This window comes from Pleurodeles waltl, chromosome 4_2, assembly GCF_031143425.1.
Source record: "Pleurodeles waltl isolate 20211129_DDA chromosome 4_2, aPleWal1.hap1.20221129, whole genome shotgun sequence".
In the NCBI taxonomy this organism is placed as follows: domain Eukaryota; kingdom Metazoa; phylum Chordata; class Amphibia; order Caudata; family Salamandridae; genus Pleurodeles; species Pleurodeles waltl.
The window spans coordinates 401,575,768-401,594,296 of record NC_090443.1 but is presented as its reverse complement, the minus strand read 5'-3'; positions in this window follow the sequence as shown (position 1 = coordinate 401,594,296).

Below are 18,529 nucleotides of genomic sequence, written 5' to 3'. Positions count from 1 at the left end.
GGGTGCATCAATGTCTCACTGGGTTTGTGAGTGGGTGCATGAGGGTCTGAGTGGGTCTGTGAGTGGGTACGTCAGTGTCTGAGTGGGTCTGTGAGTGGGTGTGTGAGGGTTTCAGTGGGTCTGAGAGTGGGTGTGTGAGGCTCTGAGTGGTCTGTGAGTGGGTGTACGAGTGTCTCAGTGGGTCTGTGTGTAGGTGTATCAGTGTCTCACTGGGTCTGTGAGTGGGTGCATCAGTATGTGAGTGGGTGCATGAGGGTCTGAGTGGGTGCATAAGTGTCTGAGAAGGTGTGTAAGTGGTCCCATGAGTTTCTTAGTGCATGTATAAGTGAATGAGTTAGTGTATGAATGAGTGTGGTTCTTCCAATTTGTTTCACATTCGTGAATATTTTGCTAATAATTTGTGAAATATTTGTGAATAGTATGCAAAATATTTAAAACCTATAATTTCCCCCTAAATCACACCTATATTACATCCCTAGGGTCAGGGTACCTCCACCCTGACCTCTTATGCCACTTTCTATTAGGATTTTCACCCCTGGGGACCGTGGCCTTGAAATAAAATGGCAGCCGCAATTTTCTAGTCAGGTTGTGGTCAGCCAATGACAGTGCTTCTTTTTGCAGGCGCATTCACAAAAATTTGTGAATATTTGCGAGCCCAGATATACATATTTCCTTTAATTTCTCAAAAAACTCCACTGAACGGATTTACACCAAAGTAGCAAAAGTGTAATCTGCATACCGAAAGCTAGCTTTCTGCCAATTTTGGTGTAATTCGGTTGGGCTGTAGTCATGTCTAAATGTCGTACGGTAATTAACATGGGAATGCAACTTTTTTTTACCCCCTCTTATTCTCGGCCCCCGCTTGACAGATCACCCCGAAAATTTCCATGCGCAACAAGAATCACCAAGGCACTTTTTTGGAAAATTTTGTGAAGATTCGTCAAGTGGCGACAAAGATATAGGTAAGTAAAAAAACGCTTTTTATATAGAAACTAGGTGGTCCTAACTTTAACTAGTAGTGACCGCCACTATATGTGTATATATATATATATATATATATATATATATATATATATATAAATATCTTTATGTAACAGTTTTCTAAAGTGCACAAATACCGAAGTGCCTTGGCGCTAGCGACTCCCATATTAACTGAAGATACAAAAGCATACTTGAAAGTGTAGATAAGGGGCCACGTCTTTAATGATTTCCTGAAAGGGGCAAGATTTGTTTGAGATCTCACAGTCAGCGGGAAAGAATTCCAGAGTTTACGAGCTAAAAATGAGATGCTTCTGCCTCCCCATCTGGTCTTCTTTATTTTGGGAATGGCCACCAGTTTGGTTGAAGAAGATCTTAACTCACGGTGTGGAACATACCACTTAAAGACCTTTTGAAAATAGAGAAGGCCAGTGCCATGAAAGGCTTTATGCACTATGCAGAGAACCTTCAATTTTACCCCTTCAGAGACAGCAACCAATGAAGGTCACAGGTCTTCTTAATTATGGAGCTGAACTTTGGTACTTTCAAAAGCAAATGGGCAGCGGCATTTTGTAGCGATTGGAGCTTAGATTGAAGATGCTTGTTAATTAACAGGTAGAGTGCTTTACAATAATCTATCCTAGACAGGACAAGTGCCACTATCACTATTTGTTGCATGTCAAGGGGGAATGAAGGTAAAGACCTTTTATAACATCTTGATTAAGTAACAAGAAGAAGATGTTATATGGTTAATCTTTTCAGAAAAGCCCAGTTGCTCATCAAATAAACCCCCCAGATTTTTCACCTCCGGGCCGGGGATTGGAAGTGAGCCAAGATTAACCGGCTACCATGCATCATTCCAGAATGAAGTATAATTTCCTAACAGGATCACCTCTGTTTTCTCTGTGTTTTACTTTAGACAGTTTTCCTGCATCCAAATTGTAATATGGTCCAAACAGTTATTAAATCTTTTGGCAACTGCGCCAACATCAGAAGTAATTGATACAACTATTTGCATATCGTCAGCGTAGGATATAATAGAAAACAGTATGATTTAATGAGTTTTACCAGGGGGTAACATAGATATTAAAAAGTGTAGGGGCTAATGAAGATCCGTGGGGCACCCCCACATGGAAGCGTAAAAGGGTTAGACTTATAAACCCCAACCTCTACAGTATGTTGCCTGTTGGATAAGAAGGAACTGAGGATAGCAAGAGTTGCGCCTCCAATCCCTGCCCTCTCCAGCCATATCAAACATGGCAGAGAGGTCCCTTAGGATTGGCACAGCCCTTCCTCCCTCATCAACCAACTGTTGGGTCTTCTCAGTTGCAACAGCTAACGCTGATTTGGTACAACGTTTTAGCATGAAACCATGTCGGAAAGGATTCAAAGTATTGTTGGTGTCCAAATAAGCCATTAGATCTTCATTTAAGGTTTTTCCCAATATTTCTGTGGGAAGCAGTAGACGGGAGCTAGGTCAGTAATTCTTGACGATAGTAGGGTCCTGAGACTCCTTTTTTAAGATAGGAAGGACCAATGCTTTTTTCCATGCTGTTGGAAATTGGCCTGAAATCTGCATTTTGTTCAGATGTTTCACCAGGTATACTGAAATAGTACCAGAGACCATGTGCAGAACTGATGATGGACAGGGGCCTGAGGGGGAGCCAGATTTGGTAATTTCGAACAGTCTTATTACTTTATACACTGTTAGAGGAGAAACATTAAGCTAATCATTTGGGATATCAGTTTCAACAGGAATTTCATAAAGTCCCACAGCAGTGAACTAGAAGAATCATCTGGGAGGTTTGTATTTTGATGTATTTTGACAAGCTGCAAACTCATCATAAACACTATTTACCTTTATCTGGAAGAAATCTGCCAGTTTATCACAGAGAATTTTGACTGGAATGAAGGATTTGCTTTGGTCAAAATTTGAACTAGCAGTAATCATTCTGAACAGTTTAGTAGTTGAGTTTTTAGCAGTATTTATTTTTTCAGCAAAGTATTTGTTTTTTTTGTAATGATTAACGCTTTATACTTGTCACCAACTGATTTATATTTGATTTTCTCTTCAATATCAAAATCCTTACTCCATCTCAGTTCTTGTGCCGTACATTTTTGTTTCAACTTTCTTAATTCTGGAGAGTACCAGGAAGCAGATGGGCTTTTTCTACAGCTTTTTATATTTTTTTAGGGGCTAGCCGGGTAACCACAGAATCTATCTAACCAGAAAAATTAGCAGCAGCTGTTTCAATATTGGTGTCCAGTATTGGGCTATCCTTTCTCAAGGCAGTCTCCATTTCAGATTTGTTAATTTTCCTCCAAGGAAGTATTTTGATAGAGTTTACAGAGTATGTTTTTTAGCCGGAACAGCTAATTTAAAAAATACTGCTTTGTGGTCTGTCCAGGTCAGAGGTAGTCCTTTCTCGAACTTTAGTGCAGGAAAAATCTCATCAAGGGCATGATTAGCCTTGTGGATATGTTCATTAACTATTTGCATAAGCCCAAAGCTCCAACAGCAGACAACCAAATGTCCTGTTTCATTGTTTCCTTTCATATCCAAATTAAAATTAAAATCTCTTCACAAGGTAAAATTTTGGAAGTCCCTACAAGATTCCAAGAAACTTTGTACTGTTATAACAAAGTTATTCCTTGGGCCCGGTGAATGGCATTTTGAAGTACCGTTAAACGCTGTTTTATTATTGAGTTTTAAGGCAACCATCAGGACTTCTCCCTCTATATGCAAAATAGAGGTAAAACTGACTTTACAATGATTGCGATAAATTATCGCAATCCCTCCCCCAATTACTAATTCTATCTAATCTATACACTTTGAACCCATCAGGGATAACAATTTTTATCTCAGGGTCAGGTGCCTCGTCCAGCCATGTTTCTGTAAGGAATACAATATCTGGGGTGTAACTATCCATGAATTCAGCAAATTGGTATTTGTGCTTCATGAGGGACCTTATGTTTAATAATACGCACGTGAGAGACCCATCCGATGGTCTACGGTTCAGAGAGAGGTCTACCGGTTTTGATACATACTGACTGTTAGGACATTGAGTTAGTTTAGGTTTAAAAACATAATTACGATCTGACCATCTAAAAGGGTTTACATTCAAATTACAGTTGAAAGTCTCAGGAAATGTAAGCTTATCACTGCTGCCAATGTACAGCAGCTGATTCCTTAAGTAAGTTTGGAAGGTGAAACTGCCAGGGGTCCTGGTGCATGAAGGCAGTTCGGGCGCAGACGAGCGCAGACAGGCTTGCCTTTGGTGTGCCATTGGCGCGCCCCCTGTCCACAACCGCTGCACGGATGCGCTACCCAGTCCACTAAATGGCCTGTCATACGGGGCTTAGCTGTGGCTGGCTTACGATGCTGAAACCCACCATAAAACATTAGGGAAATAAAATGCCAAACTGGGGTCTAGCAACTCCTATTCTATTTAACAGGCTCCCCTGCAGGTAAGACGTGCTGGTAAACATAACAGACCTAAAATAAATGGGTGAAAATAGAGAAATCAGAAGCAGAATAAAACTGGGCTATCAACCCAGAACTCAGTGCAAATTAAGAACTTATTTATAATATATAATATAAAAATATATTTATAATTTATTATATATATTATTATATTTGTATTACATTTTGTATTATATATTATATTTGTATATATAAATAATATATATAGGCCCTCATTCTAACCCCGGCGGTCTCAGACCGCCGGGGCCAGGGTCGGCGGGAGCACCGCCGACAGACCGGCGGTGCCCCGCAGGGCATTCTGACCGCGGCGGTTTGGCCGTGGTCAGAAAGGGTAAACCGGCGGTCTCCCGCCGGTTTACTGCTGCCCTTAGAATCCCCCATGGCGGCGCAGCTTGCTGCGCCGCCATGGGGGATTCTGACACCCCCTACCGCCATCCTGTTCCTGGCGGTTCGCCCGCCAGGAACAGGATGGCGGTAGGGGGTGCCGCGGGGCCCCTGGGGGCCCCTGCCGTGCCCATGCCAATGGCATGGGCACGGCAGGGGCCCCCGTAAGAGGGCCCCACAAAGTATTTCAGTGTCTGCCTAGCAGACACTGAAATACGCGACGGGTGCAACTGCACCCGTCGCACCTTCCCACTCCGCCGGCTCAATTCTGAGCCGGCATCTTAGTGGGAAGGTTGATTTGCCCTGGGCTGGCGGGCGGCCTTTTGGCGGCCGCCCGCCAGCCCAGGGCAAATCCCAAAATACCCTCAGCGGTCTTTCGACCGCGGAGCGGTATTTTGGTGGGGGAACTTCGGCGGGCGGCCTCCGCCGCCCGCCGAAGTTAGAATCACCCCCCTAATATATAATACATATAATAATATATATTAATTACCTCCTGACCCTCACCAGTAGGTAGTTACAGTTAGGACTTGGTTTCCATTGAAAAAGCTTTTTTTGACTTGCCTATATCTTTGGCAACGTTTGACGAATCTTCACAAATTTTTCCCAAAAATGTTTGCCCAAAGATCTTGTTGTGCATGGAAAGTTGCTGGATGATCCGTCAAGCGGGGGGCAAGATAAAGGGGGGAGGTAAAAAAAAGTGAGTTTCCCATGTTAATTCCTATAGACTCTTTAGACACTCCTGCAGCCCTATCCGCTTGACGGAATTGCATCAAATTTGGCAAAAATGTAGCTTTAGGTCCACAGATCACCCTTTTTTATTTGGTGTAAATCCATTCAGTAGTTTAGGAAAAATGTAAGATCTAAATCTGTATACATAGGGTTGCAATGACTTTGTGAATACTGCTGATCTCATGCAGAGATCTGATTGCCTGCCAACACTTCAACCAAGAAGTGTTAGCAGTAATTTTGAGACTCGACTTCAGCCAAGTCTCAAAAATAAATGAAAAAAGAAAAGGGAGTAGGGTATGTTAATCCTAACTCCCTAGCCTTGGTGTAGGGGTACCCGTGTAAATGCCCCCTCACCCCCTGGCAAGAAAAGCATTTTTATAATAAAAAGCATATATTTTTATATCAAGCAAACACCCTGCTTTCAGCAAGCGGGAGCTGTCAAATTGCTTCTGCTTGCTGAAAGCAGACTTTATATCACTTTCCCTGCCCTCTAGCCTGTGGGTGGGTAAATAGACGAAAACATTAATCCTGCATGCAGGGAGCCTGCTAGGACCGTTGGGGCCTTGAGGCTCCCCCCACAGTCCTGTCACTTTCTCTCTCTCTCCTCCATCCTATAGTGGTAGGAGAGAGGAAGAGGGATAGATTGTTATTTCAATGGTATATCAATACAATGACTTCAAAGACGCACACAAGCAAGATGTTTGGTTGGGATGGAATAGTTAACCTTTGATGCACAGTAGAACAGAGCCACATCTGGCCAACTAGTAAAGTCCTTGGACTGCCACTCAATACGTTGGAGGTTCGAGTCCTGGTATCTCATGGCAGCGTATCTGTTTATTTACTTGTGTTTTGATTGTTAAACATACCTTATCTCACTGCATTGTGTCTGTTTGTCTACTCATGTTCTGAATGTTAAACATTCCTAGTGATGGAGCATTTAGGTCTTTTCCCACCACCATCTTTGGATTGAATGTCATAGAGATGTCTTGACACTGGTACTAAGGAGTCATCTGTGGCCGAGTGGTTAAGGTCTCATGCCCTCATACTTAAGGTTACAGTCTAGGTGTGTCAGTTGTCATTTCTAAGCTTCAAATTATTTTCAATTTCAAATATTTAAAGTAAATACAGAAAGGTGATCTCACTCTTTGTTCTTGTCAAATGCATTTTTTCAATTTGTCAGTTCATTTCTCATTCTAAGTTGTGTGGGATTGGGTGGTTATAGAGGGGTTGTCTGTTTATTTACTCATGTTTTGATTGTTAAACATCCCTTATCTCATTGCAATGTGTCTGTTTATTTACTTGTGTTTTGAATGTTAAACATTCCTAGTGATGGAGCATTTACATCTTTTCCCATCACATCTTTGGATTGAATGTCATAGAGATGTCTTGGCACTGGTACTAAGGAGTCATCTCCTGCCGTGCATGGGAGAAGGCAATGCGTGGTGTGGGATTGGGTCGTTATAGGGGGGTTGGCAGCAGGGACTGGCCCTACAGCCAACCCCCTTGCACAAGGCCAAAGGCCATGTGTTGCGCGTGGCTTGGTGGTTATAGGTGGATTGGCTGTAGGTCCTATGGTCAAGCCCCGCTGAGCATGGCTAAAGGCTGTGAGTGGCAGTGCTTGGATTAACGTAGAGTAATTAAAACTACTTTATGTTTAAAAAAAACATAGAAATTAACTGAAAAAATGAAAGGTGACACGGACAATAAATATAGTTAGGAAATAGAATTTAAAAAAACATGGAAATTCACTTAAAATACCAAAAGTTACAGGAACGTTATAGTTAGGCTCACATTTTAAACATACAAAACCATAGAAATGTACCTGTTATAGTTAGAGTTATTTCAAGTAACTATACCTTGTGCCCTAAGGTAACCATAACTCGTGCCCTCGCCATGCACTGCTAATTACCCCAGATTTTACAGCACTCATGACATCTTTGACAACATAATTGATAATGTCACTGTAACATTTGCGGTAAAATTATTGATGAGATAACTGTGCATGGCATGGGTGCGAGTTATAGTTACCGTAGGACACAAGATATAGCTACTTGAAATAACTATAACAGGCAAATATATATGTGTGTAAATAACTAGAACACTGGAATGTTGAGAGCTTGAAGACAATGGAGTAGCAGCGACCTATATAAAATGATTTAGGCCTGCTGCTCTCAACATTTCAATGTTCTAATCGACAGCCTATGCCTTTTTAGGGTCGAGCTGCGGTGCATGCGCTCGCGCATGCGTATCGCAGCAAGACGCTTTAGGGTTTAGAAAAGGGCTCGGAGTCCTGTCGACGTCACGTCAGTGTTTTTCATTGGTTCGTGGGCTTGCCTATTAAAATCTGCTTGCTTTCATTAGTCGAAGGCACGCATAAGTCATGCCTTTTCCGGTGGCTAGCCCTCCTCGAGCGCATCGACCAAGTACAGAAAACATGCGAGGCTCGCTGTTTTCTGTCCGGCTCGTGGACTACTTTTTCTCTAATTTACTAGCGCGATTTCGCTTGGCAGAAGTCGAGCGCTTTACATAGTTAAATGCACTTTTTCGGCTTACGTACATAAATGCACTTTTGCCGATAGGTGAAAAGTCGGGTTAAGAGTTTACAACGCTATCAGCTCTATCATGAGCAAACACGAGACCCGTTGCATTGCAAATGCTTGTTCTCTCTCCTGCCTCTTCAAATATATGGCATGAGCAAGGGAAAGCGAAAGGCAGAGGCTGTGGAGCAGGGCACACTGGAGCTTTCCCCCTCCCTCTTCTCATAGCTCACAGGATGGCTTGAGCTGCAGAAAGAGAGAGCGCTGATCAGCTCCTGGATCTCCCTGGCCCGGTTCAACTAGAAAAACAGTTTAGCCAAGCCATGGGAGAACTAGGGACTGACTTCACCCCCCTTTCTTTGCTCTGGGTGTGACTGTCAACAGCTAACAGCCGTGGCCCTGTGCGCGCTGTTCGCTGTGGAACATTCACAGCAAGTGCTGTGCAACAAAGGCTGTGGAGCCCGAGAGGGATTTCAACCCCTCGGTCTCTTAGGGCAGGCAATAAGGGTATAGGATGTATATATGCTCTGCTGCACACACTATTTTTAGTATTCATCACATTGCCTAAGTGCATACAACCAGAAGACGACCTTCAAGAGTAACTACTGTTTTCACTTAGTAAACTGGTTTGCAACATCTCAGGTGCCTGATGGGAGAGGTCTAAGCCACAGAGATGGGCAGATCTAGTGGCCAAAGTTAATATGAGCAATAAAACATAGCTGTATCAAGTTACAGTTAAACTAAAACAGGCCAACTTGTGTAACATGTTCACAATACTATCTCATCGTTGTTCAGTTTCCTACTTTCCTCTATGTCAGTGTGGAAACATTTGTAAGTAGCTACCCCGTGTTTCTTCACCTCTTTAATTTATTTTGATGACCCAGAGGGGTTACTGGCTAAAAGCGTGTATTGCATGAGGAAATTCTATATGAGGGGTTAAGCACAGAGAGAAAACCTCCCTGAACGGAATGTTTTTGTTGATTGCACACCCTCTTGTCAGCCACGTGCCTGCAGGCCGTGATCAGTCCTGCGCGCCTTTTCAATAATTGATGAGAACATGATGTACTCCGGTCCCTTGGGTTGGAGAATGGACGCTAACGACCTTTTCGTACTCATATTAGCCATAAGAGGAGCAGAGTGGAAGTGCAGACGTGCTTTGAAACATGCATTGACAACAAGGTTAATTCCAGTCGCGTTCTAGACCAGGAGCAGTAATCCTGTCAGTTTCATAATGAAACTGCAAGGCACAAATAATCAGATTTAGAGTTTGGCAGAAGGGGTTAGTTACTTAATTATAATCCTGTCTGCTTTATTAAAAGTGCATTATAGGTTATGGCACTTGCAGGGCTTTAAGTGGGCCGGGTCCTGCCAGTCCTCAGCACTGGCAGTTCTAAGAGCAGATGCCGAGATGGGTCCCTATTGGACTCTCCAGGTTTGCCCTCACCCTCAGGGTGATAAAAAAAAATCGTAACTCAGCACCAGTACCACCATGCACTACCTGTGTCGCACCTGACACACCCCAACATGGCTGCCGACTCGATTATGAGCTGGCGTCAGTGTTGTGGCCTGTTTCCCGCTGGGCCAGCGGGCGGGAACCCATGCTTACTAATACTGGAGGGAGCCCCCTTAGCACCTACTGATGTGATGGGGGGGGCCTTCAGCCTATCTTGCAGGTAGGCCCCCCATGTTTTGTAAAGTCACTGTTGCTACGCATACTTAAAAACATGAGGATCACCATCACTGGCCATTTGCAAGACTAGACATTGCAACAAGGGGTTTCTTAGAGCACAAAAGGCTGCTTTAATAGCTCGGAATCCAACCACCATGTCTCAAGCTCTAAATCCACCACCGTGCACACAAAGATTTCAAGCTGACCTGACCCTCTCGCACACTACTGGTCTGCCCCCTGCATTTAAAGATTGCTTTCATAGACATGCTCCACACTGGCTCGGCGTCTATCCTCCACAGTGCCTACTGCTGTTTGTGGAAGGGTGTGGCCTGCCTATCGACCTTGCTCCAGGGTGTCCCAACCTTATGAAACTAAAAATGGTGGATGAGAAGGTGGGACAATAGTTATTTACAATATGAAAACTTCACCTACTACCCATGAGTCAGAAATCCCTGATTTTATATGTGCGAGTGTTACCAAAAATACAGCTGGGCATCTTATTCCCTCTTTCTCTGTATTATCAGATTTGGAGGGAGGCAAAGTTAAGACCAAGTTTCCACAGAAAACACATTTTTTGGTTTGCTAATAACTTTAGCTTCAATTGATGAATGTGCATGAAACCTTAAAAAAAGCTCACCTACTTCAGTTCCTTCCTGGAAAGTTTTGAGGAGATCCGTCAAGCTGGGGCTGAGAAAAAAGGGGTGGGCCTAAAATACATTTTCCCTATTCATTGTTCTATTAGAAATTAAGACACACTTACAGTCAAAAACAACTGAATAGAATTACACCAACTTTGGCAGAAAGCAAGAATTTGGTCCAAGGTAGAGTGCTTTCTTTGATTTGATCTAATTCTACTCAGTAGTTTTCAAGAAATTAACGTTAAAAAATAGAGATATTTCACACTGTGGAGGAACCCCGGAGCTGACAGTTCTAGAGATAAGATTTGATTGGCTGCCACCACATTAACAAAGATGTGATGACAGCCATTTTAGGACTCGGGACTCAGTTTGCCATCCTGGAAAAACAGTTTAAAAATCATACAAGATAGGTCAGGGCCCAGGGAGGCATCATAATCTACTCTATAGGGAAGGGGGACTTGCAGCCCCCTCCTCGAGCCTCCTTGAGGCCTTGGGGATCCCATCACCCGGGGCCAATTTTAGAATTGGGGGAGGGGGGCATGCAGCCCCCTCCCTGAACCTCCAAGAGACCTGTGGACCATATCTCATGGGGTTCATTTATTAATTGGGGGATGAGGGGTGCAAGAACCCTCTCCTCAAGCCTCCATGAAACCCCATAGACCCTGTCTCTAGGGCCTTTAAACTTTATTGGGAGGTAGCCATGAAGTCCCCCTCCCTGAGCCATTGTATGACCCGTGGACTCCATACTCTGGGGCTGGCTCCATCGTGGTGTCTCGGGGACCCCAATCCATGGACCACAGTTGTTTCCCTGCCTGCAAGAGCAGTAGCAGATAATTCTTATGCGCTCCCATCTAGCGAGAGCAGAATTCTGCTCCTGCCAGGTGGGAGCACAAACATTTCTCACTACTTGTGCCATTGTGGGCAGAGAAACATAAAATTGCTTCCACCTGGTCGGAGCATGAAGGGTGCTCGCAGGGAGCTGGTGGGGCTGTGGGGGTCTTAGGGCTCCCCGGTCATCCCCTACCAACAACAATGCTGTGGGGTGTCCCAGGTGGGCACCCCAGTTTTTTAAAAATACAAAAACAAAAAACAAAAGAATAAGTTGCCGGGCTCCTGTGGCCCCCTGCCACCCCAACAAACTGTGGGGTGCTCTAAGTGAGCATCGGGGCACTGCATTTTTTAAAACTAAAAAAATATATGTTGCCGGCACCTGCACAGCCCATGGGACTGCAGGGGCCCTAGGACTACACCACAGCCCCCCAAAAGAAAAAAAATAGAAACCAATAGGTGTCCCAGTCCCCCTAAAAAATAAGAAGAAGAAAAAGGGAGTAGTAAATCAGCGACAGGAGCAGCTCATTAATTATTCACTGCTCCTAACAAGGAGAGACATATAGGCCCTTCTTACAACCCTGTTGGTCGGTGTTAAAGTGGCAGTAATACCGCCAACAGGCCGGCGGTAAAAAAAATGGGATCACGACCACGGCGGAAACCGCCAACACACACAGCCACTTTAACACTCCAACCGCCACGGCGGTAGCAACAAACACCGCAACGGTCACCGCCAACAGACAGGCGGAAGAAAATGTACCGCCCACACTATTACAACCCGCCATTCCACCAGCTTTTCCGGGGCAGTACCAACGCCATCAAAAGCACGGCGGAAACAGTGTCTGGAAGGGAAACCACTCACTTTCCGACAATCAACGAAGAACCAGGACACCATGGAGCCCGAGCTGCAGGTCCTGCCGATGCTGGTCTACCTCCTCATACATGAGGAATATCAAAGGAGGCGGCGGTGGCGACCATGGTGAGTACTGCACCTAGCACACAGGGGAGGGGGGAGGAAAAAGAGAGTGACACATACACGCAACACGCAACACCCCCACCCCCACCCACAACACCATACACACAAACACATGCCTCAACATTACATTTACACCCTGTTATCTCCTGGAAGAACACAAGGACAAAAGGAATTGAGTTAAATCAGTGATATATTGGAAAAAAGGCAGATATACTTAACAAATAGGAAAACAGTATATACAAATATTTACAATATGTACAGAACGCCGTACACTGTCCTTTGCAAATATCCATGGCCCAGTGGGCCAAAAATCATGGGCTAAGCACCCACTTGACTCCTGCCTCAATACAGAGAGAACACTGCAGGGGCATCAGGTCGAAAAAACACAGGCACCCCAGGGGGACGGGGAAGGGGGGGGCACCCCAGCCGGAAGATGGTACTACGCCACTGCTCCTCAAGGGGGCTCCATGCCCACAGCGATGTCCTGGGGAGTGCAAAGCCACAGTCTCTTTAGTGGGTGGGTTGCCCACTGCTTGGTCCTGGGGAGTGCAAGCCACAGTCTCTCAAGTGGGTGGTTTGCCCACTGCTTGCTCCTGGGGAGTGTAAGGCCACAGTCTCTCAAGTGGGTGGTTTGCCCACTGCTTGGTCCTGGGGAGTGCAAGGCCACAGTCTCTCAAGTGGATGCCTTTCTCCACTGGTTCTGGAGGGGGCTTTGTGCCCCGTCTGCTTCATCCTGCCAAGGAGGAGGTGAGTGGATGCATATCTCCACTGGTTCTGGAGGGGGCTTTGTGCCCAGTATGCTTCATCCTACAAGGATAGGGTGAGTGGATGCCTTTCTCCACTGGTTCTGGAGGGGGCTTTGTGGCAAGTCTGCTTCATCCTGCCAAGGACAGGGGGAATGGATGCCTTTTTCCACTGGTTCTGGAGGGGGCTTGGTACCCATTGATGGTGCTCTTCAGGTGTGGCAGTTCACATTCCCTCACCTGGGTGTCTGAGGCATGAGATTTGCATGGAACAGGTAGCATGATACTCCTTGGAGGGAGGGCCAAACTCCATCCTCCGGCGACTAAGGCTGCAAACTGGTGGTAGTGCTGGTGCTGGTGGGGGTGCTTCCAGTGGTGGTGGGAGGCTCCAGGCCGTCTCCTGCAGCCTCGGATGGCTGCCCACTGGGGATGCTGCTGCTGACAGTTGTTGTGGCAGTGGCAGGGCAGGTGGCGGTGCTTGCAGCCGTGCCTGCGGCGGGGATGCTGGTGGTGCTGTCTGTGGTACAGGTGCTGGTAGTGGTGGAGGGAGGCACCAGCCCGTCTCCTGCAGCCTCGGAGGGCTGCTCACTAGGGATGCTGCTGCTGACAGTTGTTGTGGCAGCGGCGGGGCAGGTGGTGGTGCTTGTGGCGGTGCTTGCCGCGGTACAGGTGGCGGGCTGTTGGGTCTGATGACGGGCAGCAGGCCCTCACCTGGAGCCTCCGAGGCCTGAAGTGCCTTGCCTTGGCTTTTCTGCCTCTTCCTCACCTTGGCAGATGCTGCTGGGACCTTGGCACTGGCAGATGCAGTTTTGTAGGAGGCCTTGCTGGGTGGGTCGTGCTCCTTGGCTGTGCTGCATGCTGGCCCCTTCTTCACCTTGGCAGGTGGCGGAATGGGTTGGTCTTTTGCAGGGGTCGGTGGCACACTGCCTGGCCTGACGGGTGCCCCCTTTGATCCTCTGGGAGTTGCAGGTACCACAGGGGACGCTGACTTGGTGGCTGAGGTGCTGGCCTGGGATCTGGACACCCTGGCCCGAGGGGAAAGGGAGAAAGGGGTAGGGAAGAGGTCAATGTTAGCCAGTAAATGTTTTTTAGACACACTGGGATGGGAAGATGGAGAGGGTATGGGAGTGGAAGAAGAGGGAGTGGTTGTAGGAGGTGTCTGTCTGCTGAGTTTGGGTGTTGCGTGGGTGGGTGCTTACGTTTGTGTACTTTGGGAGGAGGGGGTTACAGACACTGGGAGAGGACACAGGGGACGTGTGCATGGTTGTGTGGGTGGTGACTGCCAGTGAGGGGTTTGTTGTGATGGGCGTGCTGGTGATGGAGGTAGTGGATGAGGATGTAGTCCATGCAGGTGTGAGTGGAGACGATACTGGGAGGGAGGTGGACGATGAGGAGGAGGGGGGCACAGTGGAGGCAGTGGATGTTGGTGTGTTTGCATGGGCATGATGTTTGTGTGAGTGCCTGTGAGATGAGGTGTGGTGCTTATGTTTGCCTGAGCCACTTTTGTGTGTTGATTTGGGTGAATGCTCATCTGAAGGTGTGCTTGGGATAGGCTGAGGTTGAGATGGTTGGGACTGGGTAGAGGAAGTTTGAGAGAGAGGCTAGACACAGGGACAATGGCTGCCATCAGTGCTGAGGCCAGAGCCTGAAATGCTCTCTGTTGGGCCACCACGCCAGAGTGAATGCCCTCCAGGTATGCATTTGTTTGCTGCAAATGCCCCTCGACACCCTGGATGGCATTTAGAATGGTAGACTGCCCAACAGTGAGGGATCTCAGGAGGTCAATAGCCTCCTCACTGAGGGCATCAGGGCTGACTGGGGCAGGGCATGAGGTGCCTGGTGTGAAGGAGATACCCACCCTCCTGGGTGAGTGGGCATGGGAAACACGCTGAGGGGCTGCTGGGAGGGGGGTGCTGGTAGGGGGGTGGCGGCTGTACCTGTTGTTGGGGTGGGCACAGAGGTGTCTGCCACTGCCAGGGAGCTTCCATCGGAGGAGGAGTCGCTGTCTGTATTCTCCCCTACTGTCCCCATCATAGTGCTCCCCTCGCCCTCCGTCCCACTGGTGCCTTCACCCTGGGTGGATTTGGCCTCCAGGCCCATGTGGGATGCAGCTCCCCTCCATTGCTGGTGCCTCTGCTCCTCTGCCAGATGATACTAATGCACACAAGGACAGGGTGACAAAACAAAAAGTGGGGGGAGACAGAGGATACACTTGGTCAATGCGGGCAACAACACCACCATTGGCATACACTATACACAGGGAGCAGCACTATGCACTAGGCCATGCCCAACCATTTACTAAGACAGTCACCAGCCCATGGGTACAATGCCTAACGCCAGCATCTGCACACCAGAAACCCACAGGACCCTGCCCAGTAGTAGATGGGCACTTACATTATTGGGGTAGGAGTGCTCCAGAGCCTGCCCAACAAGGGACCTACCCTGCCATGTTCGCCCTGGCCTAGGGGCACCCACAGCCCACATCCCCACCCAGGTAACACCTTAACACGTGCCAAGTCATGATTCTGACTCTGTACTCACCCCTTTGTGGCTGCTGTGATGCCCTCAAGCGCCCATCCAGCTCCGGATAGGCCACCACCAGGATGCGGAACATTAGGGGGATCATGGTGTGACCGGCATCCCTTCCATGTTAGGAGGCCAGTGCCAGCTGGGCCTCCGCCGTCTTCTTTGACCAGTGGCGCAGGTCCTCCCATCTCTTGCGCAGTGGGTACTCCGCCTGTGAAAGACCCCCAGGGTCCGCACCTCCTTGGCGATGGCACGCCAAATACCCTTTTTCTGGTGGGCTCTGACCTGGGGGAAAAGGACAGCAGAAAAGGAAATTAATCTCCCGTCCGGACCGTCATACTCATTGCCCACCAGTTCCCACCCATGCCCTGACGCACATACACTGACCGCCTTACATGCTGCACTCTGGCCAGGACGCCTCAGCACCCCCCAACATGTGGCTTACATCCACAGCACTCCATACATTCATGGCCCACGCATCATGCTCACAGTGCACTCACCTGTTTGTCTGGAGGACTGTTTAGTCATGTGTACTGGGGTGGGACCCCATCCACCAGTTTCTCCAACTCCTCCGCAGAGAAGGCAGGGGCCCTTTCCCAGACACATGAGCCATTGTCCCTTCCAGACACAGGTCACAGCAGCACTTGCAGTGTAGGTCCTCTCCTGTTGAAGGTCAGGTAGCAAGTGAGTGAGTAGTTAGAAAATGGCGGTCACGTCCGCGGCGGTGCGTACCGTAACCGCCAGCGTACATCGCCATTGACTCCTGGAATCCATAGGGCCCAATAATAACCAATGCAAAGTTGCGCGGTGGTCATTGACCGCCTACCGCGACGGCGCACAACGCCAGTGCAATTACCTCATTTCCACTTGTCCCTCCTCACAGGGCAGGCATCCACCATTTCAGGGGGGCACAGGGCATGGCACCTAACTGCGTCACAGCAGACACTGGCACATCAACTGACTCTCAAGTTCACATCCTGCTTCTGTAAAGTAAATTATTCAACATTAGTGCAAAAGATGTGGAAATATGACCCTCTGCTCATCGTTCTCTTCCATAGGCTTCAACCGCTGAGGCAGCATATGAGATGGCGGCATCCTCCGGTGTACAGACCCCTGGTGGACCTTGCGACAATGAAGGACAGACACATTATCATCACATAGAGACTTGATCGTGCCACAATCCAAGAACTGTGTGCCCAATTGGAGCCAGACCTGATGTCAGTTATCCGCCAGCCCACAGGAATCCCCCCTCTAGTGCAGATCCTGTCAGTGCTCCATTTCCTGGCAAGTGGTTCCTTCCAAACAACAGTTGCCATGGCATCCGGGATGTCTCAGCCAATGTTCTCCAACATGTTGACCAGAGTGTTGTCTGCTCTGCTGAAACACATGCGCAGCTACATCGTGTTCCCCCAGGTAGAGGATTTGGCCAGAGTGAAGGTTGACTTTTATGCCCTGGGACATATCCCCAACATCATTGGTGCCATTAATGGTACACATACAGCATTTGTCCCCTCCCCGGAGAAATGAACAGGTTTACAGGAATAGAAAAAGCTATCACTCAATGAATGTGTAGATGGTGTGTTTGGCAGACCAGTACATCTCCATGTGAATGCCAAATATCCTGGCTCTGTGCATGACGCCTTTATCTTGAGGAATAGCAGCATCCCTTTTGTGATGGGCCAACTCCAGAGGCGCCGGGTGAGGCTAATAGGTGAGCTAAAGGTCCCCACCCAGTATATGTTGATGTCTGGGTATGGGATTGTCCCTAAGGGTTAGTGTGTGTCTAACAGTTGTCACCCTATATTTACAGGTGACTCTGGTTACCCCAACCTCTCATGGCTACTGACCCCAGTGAGGAATGCCAGGACAAGGGCAGAGGAACGTTACAATGAGACACATGGGCGTACAAGGAGGATTATGGAAAGAACCTTTGGCCTCCTGAAGGCCAGGTTATGGTGCTTCCACCTGACAGGTGGCTCCCTATACTACTCACCCAAGAAGGTGTGCCAGATCATCGTTGCATGCTGCATGTTGCACAACCTGGCCTTGAGACGCCAGGTGCCTTTTCTGCAGGTGGATGTGCCTGGAGATGGTCTTGTGGCAGAGGTGGAGCCTGTGGACAGTGAGGAAGAGGAGGCAGAGGAAGAAGATGTTGACAACAGAACAAATATAATACAGCAGTACTTCCAATGACACACAGGTAAGACACTGTAACTCCACTTAACATTTAAGTAATCTGTTGGACATTGTACAAGACAACCCTATGTCTATGGCCACTGACTGTTCCCTTTGGATTCTCTATTTCAGATCTCTGTGCCCATTCTGGCTCCTGCTATATGTACTGCTGCCCACCAAAGGTCATCCTGTAGTATATTTCACTGTACTTATACTTTGCAATGCTTTGATAATGTTGTACTAATACATTAGTAAATCATTAGACTGATCCTAGATTGGTATTTGTTTCAAGTGTATTTATTTAGGTGCGAATAAGTATAGGTGTATGTGCAAGGGGCTGGGGTGATGGTGGAGGAAAGTCCAAGGTAGAGTCTAGTCTCTTGGTATCACAGGTGCATTGTCCAAGGGGGCATAGGAAGGGGAGCAATGGTAGTTCAAGGTGGACAGGGTAACAGAGTGGGACAGAAGGGTGACTATCAGGCGAGTCCTATTTCCTGGCGGGGGTCTTTGCAATGTTCTCCGTCTTCTGCCTGGATCGCAGGGACCGTTTGTGGGGTGGTTCTCATTCTGCAGGGGGTGGGGTGCTGGTGGCCTGTTGGTCCTGTGGCGGGGCCTCATGTCCACTAGAGCTGGCGGAGGTGGAAGGCTGTTTCTCGGTTTGGCTAGTGTCAGGCGCCCTTTGTTGTGCCACTGCCTCCCTCATGGTCATGCCCATGTCAGCCAGCACCCCTGCAATGGTGACGAGGATGGTGTATATTTTTGTTAGGTCATCCCTGATCCCCAGGTACTGTCCTTCCTGCAGCCGCTGGGCCTCCTGCAACTTGGCCAGTATCTGGCCCATGGTCTCCTGCGAATGGCGGTA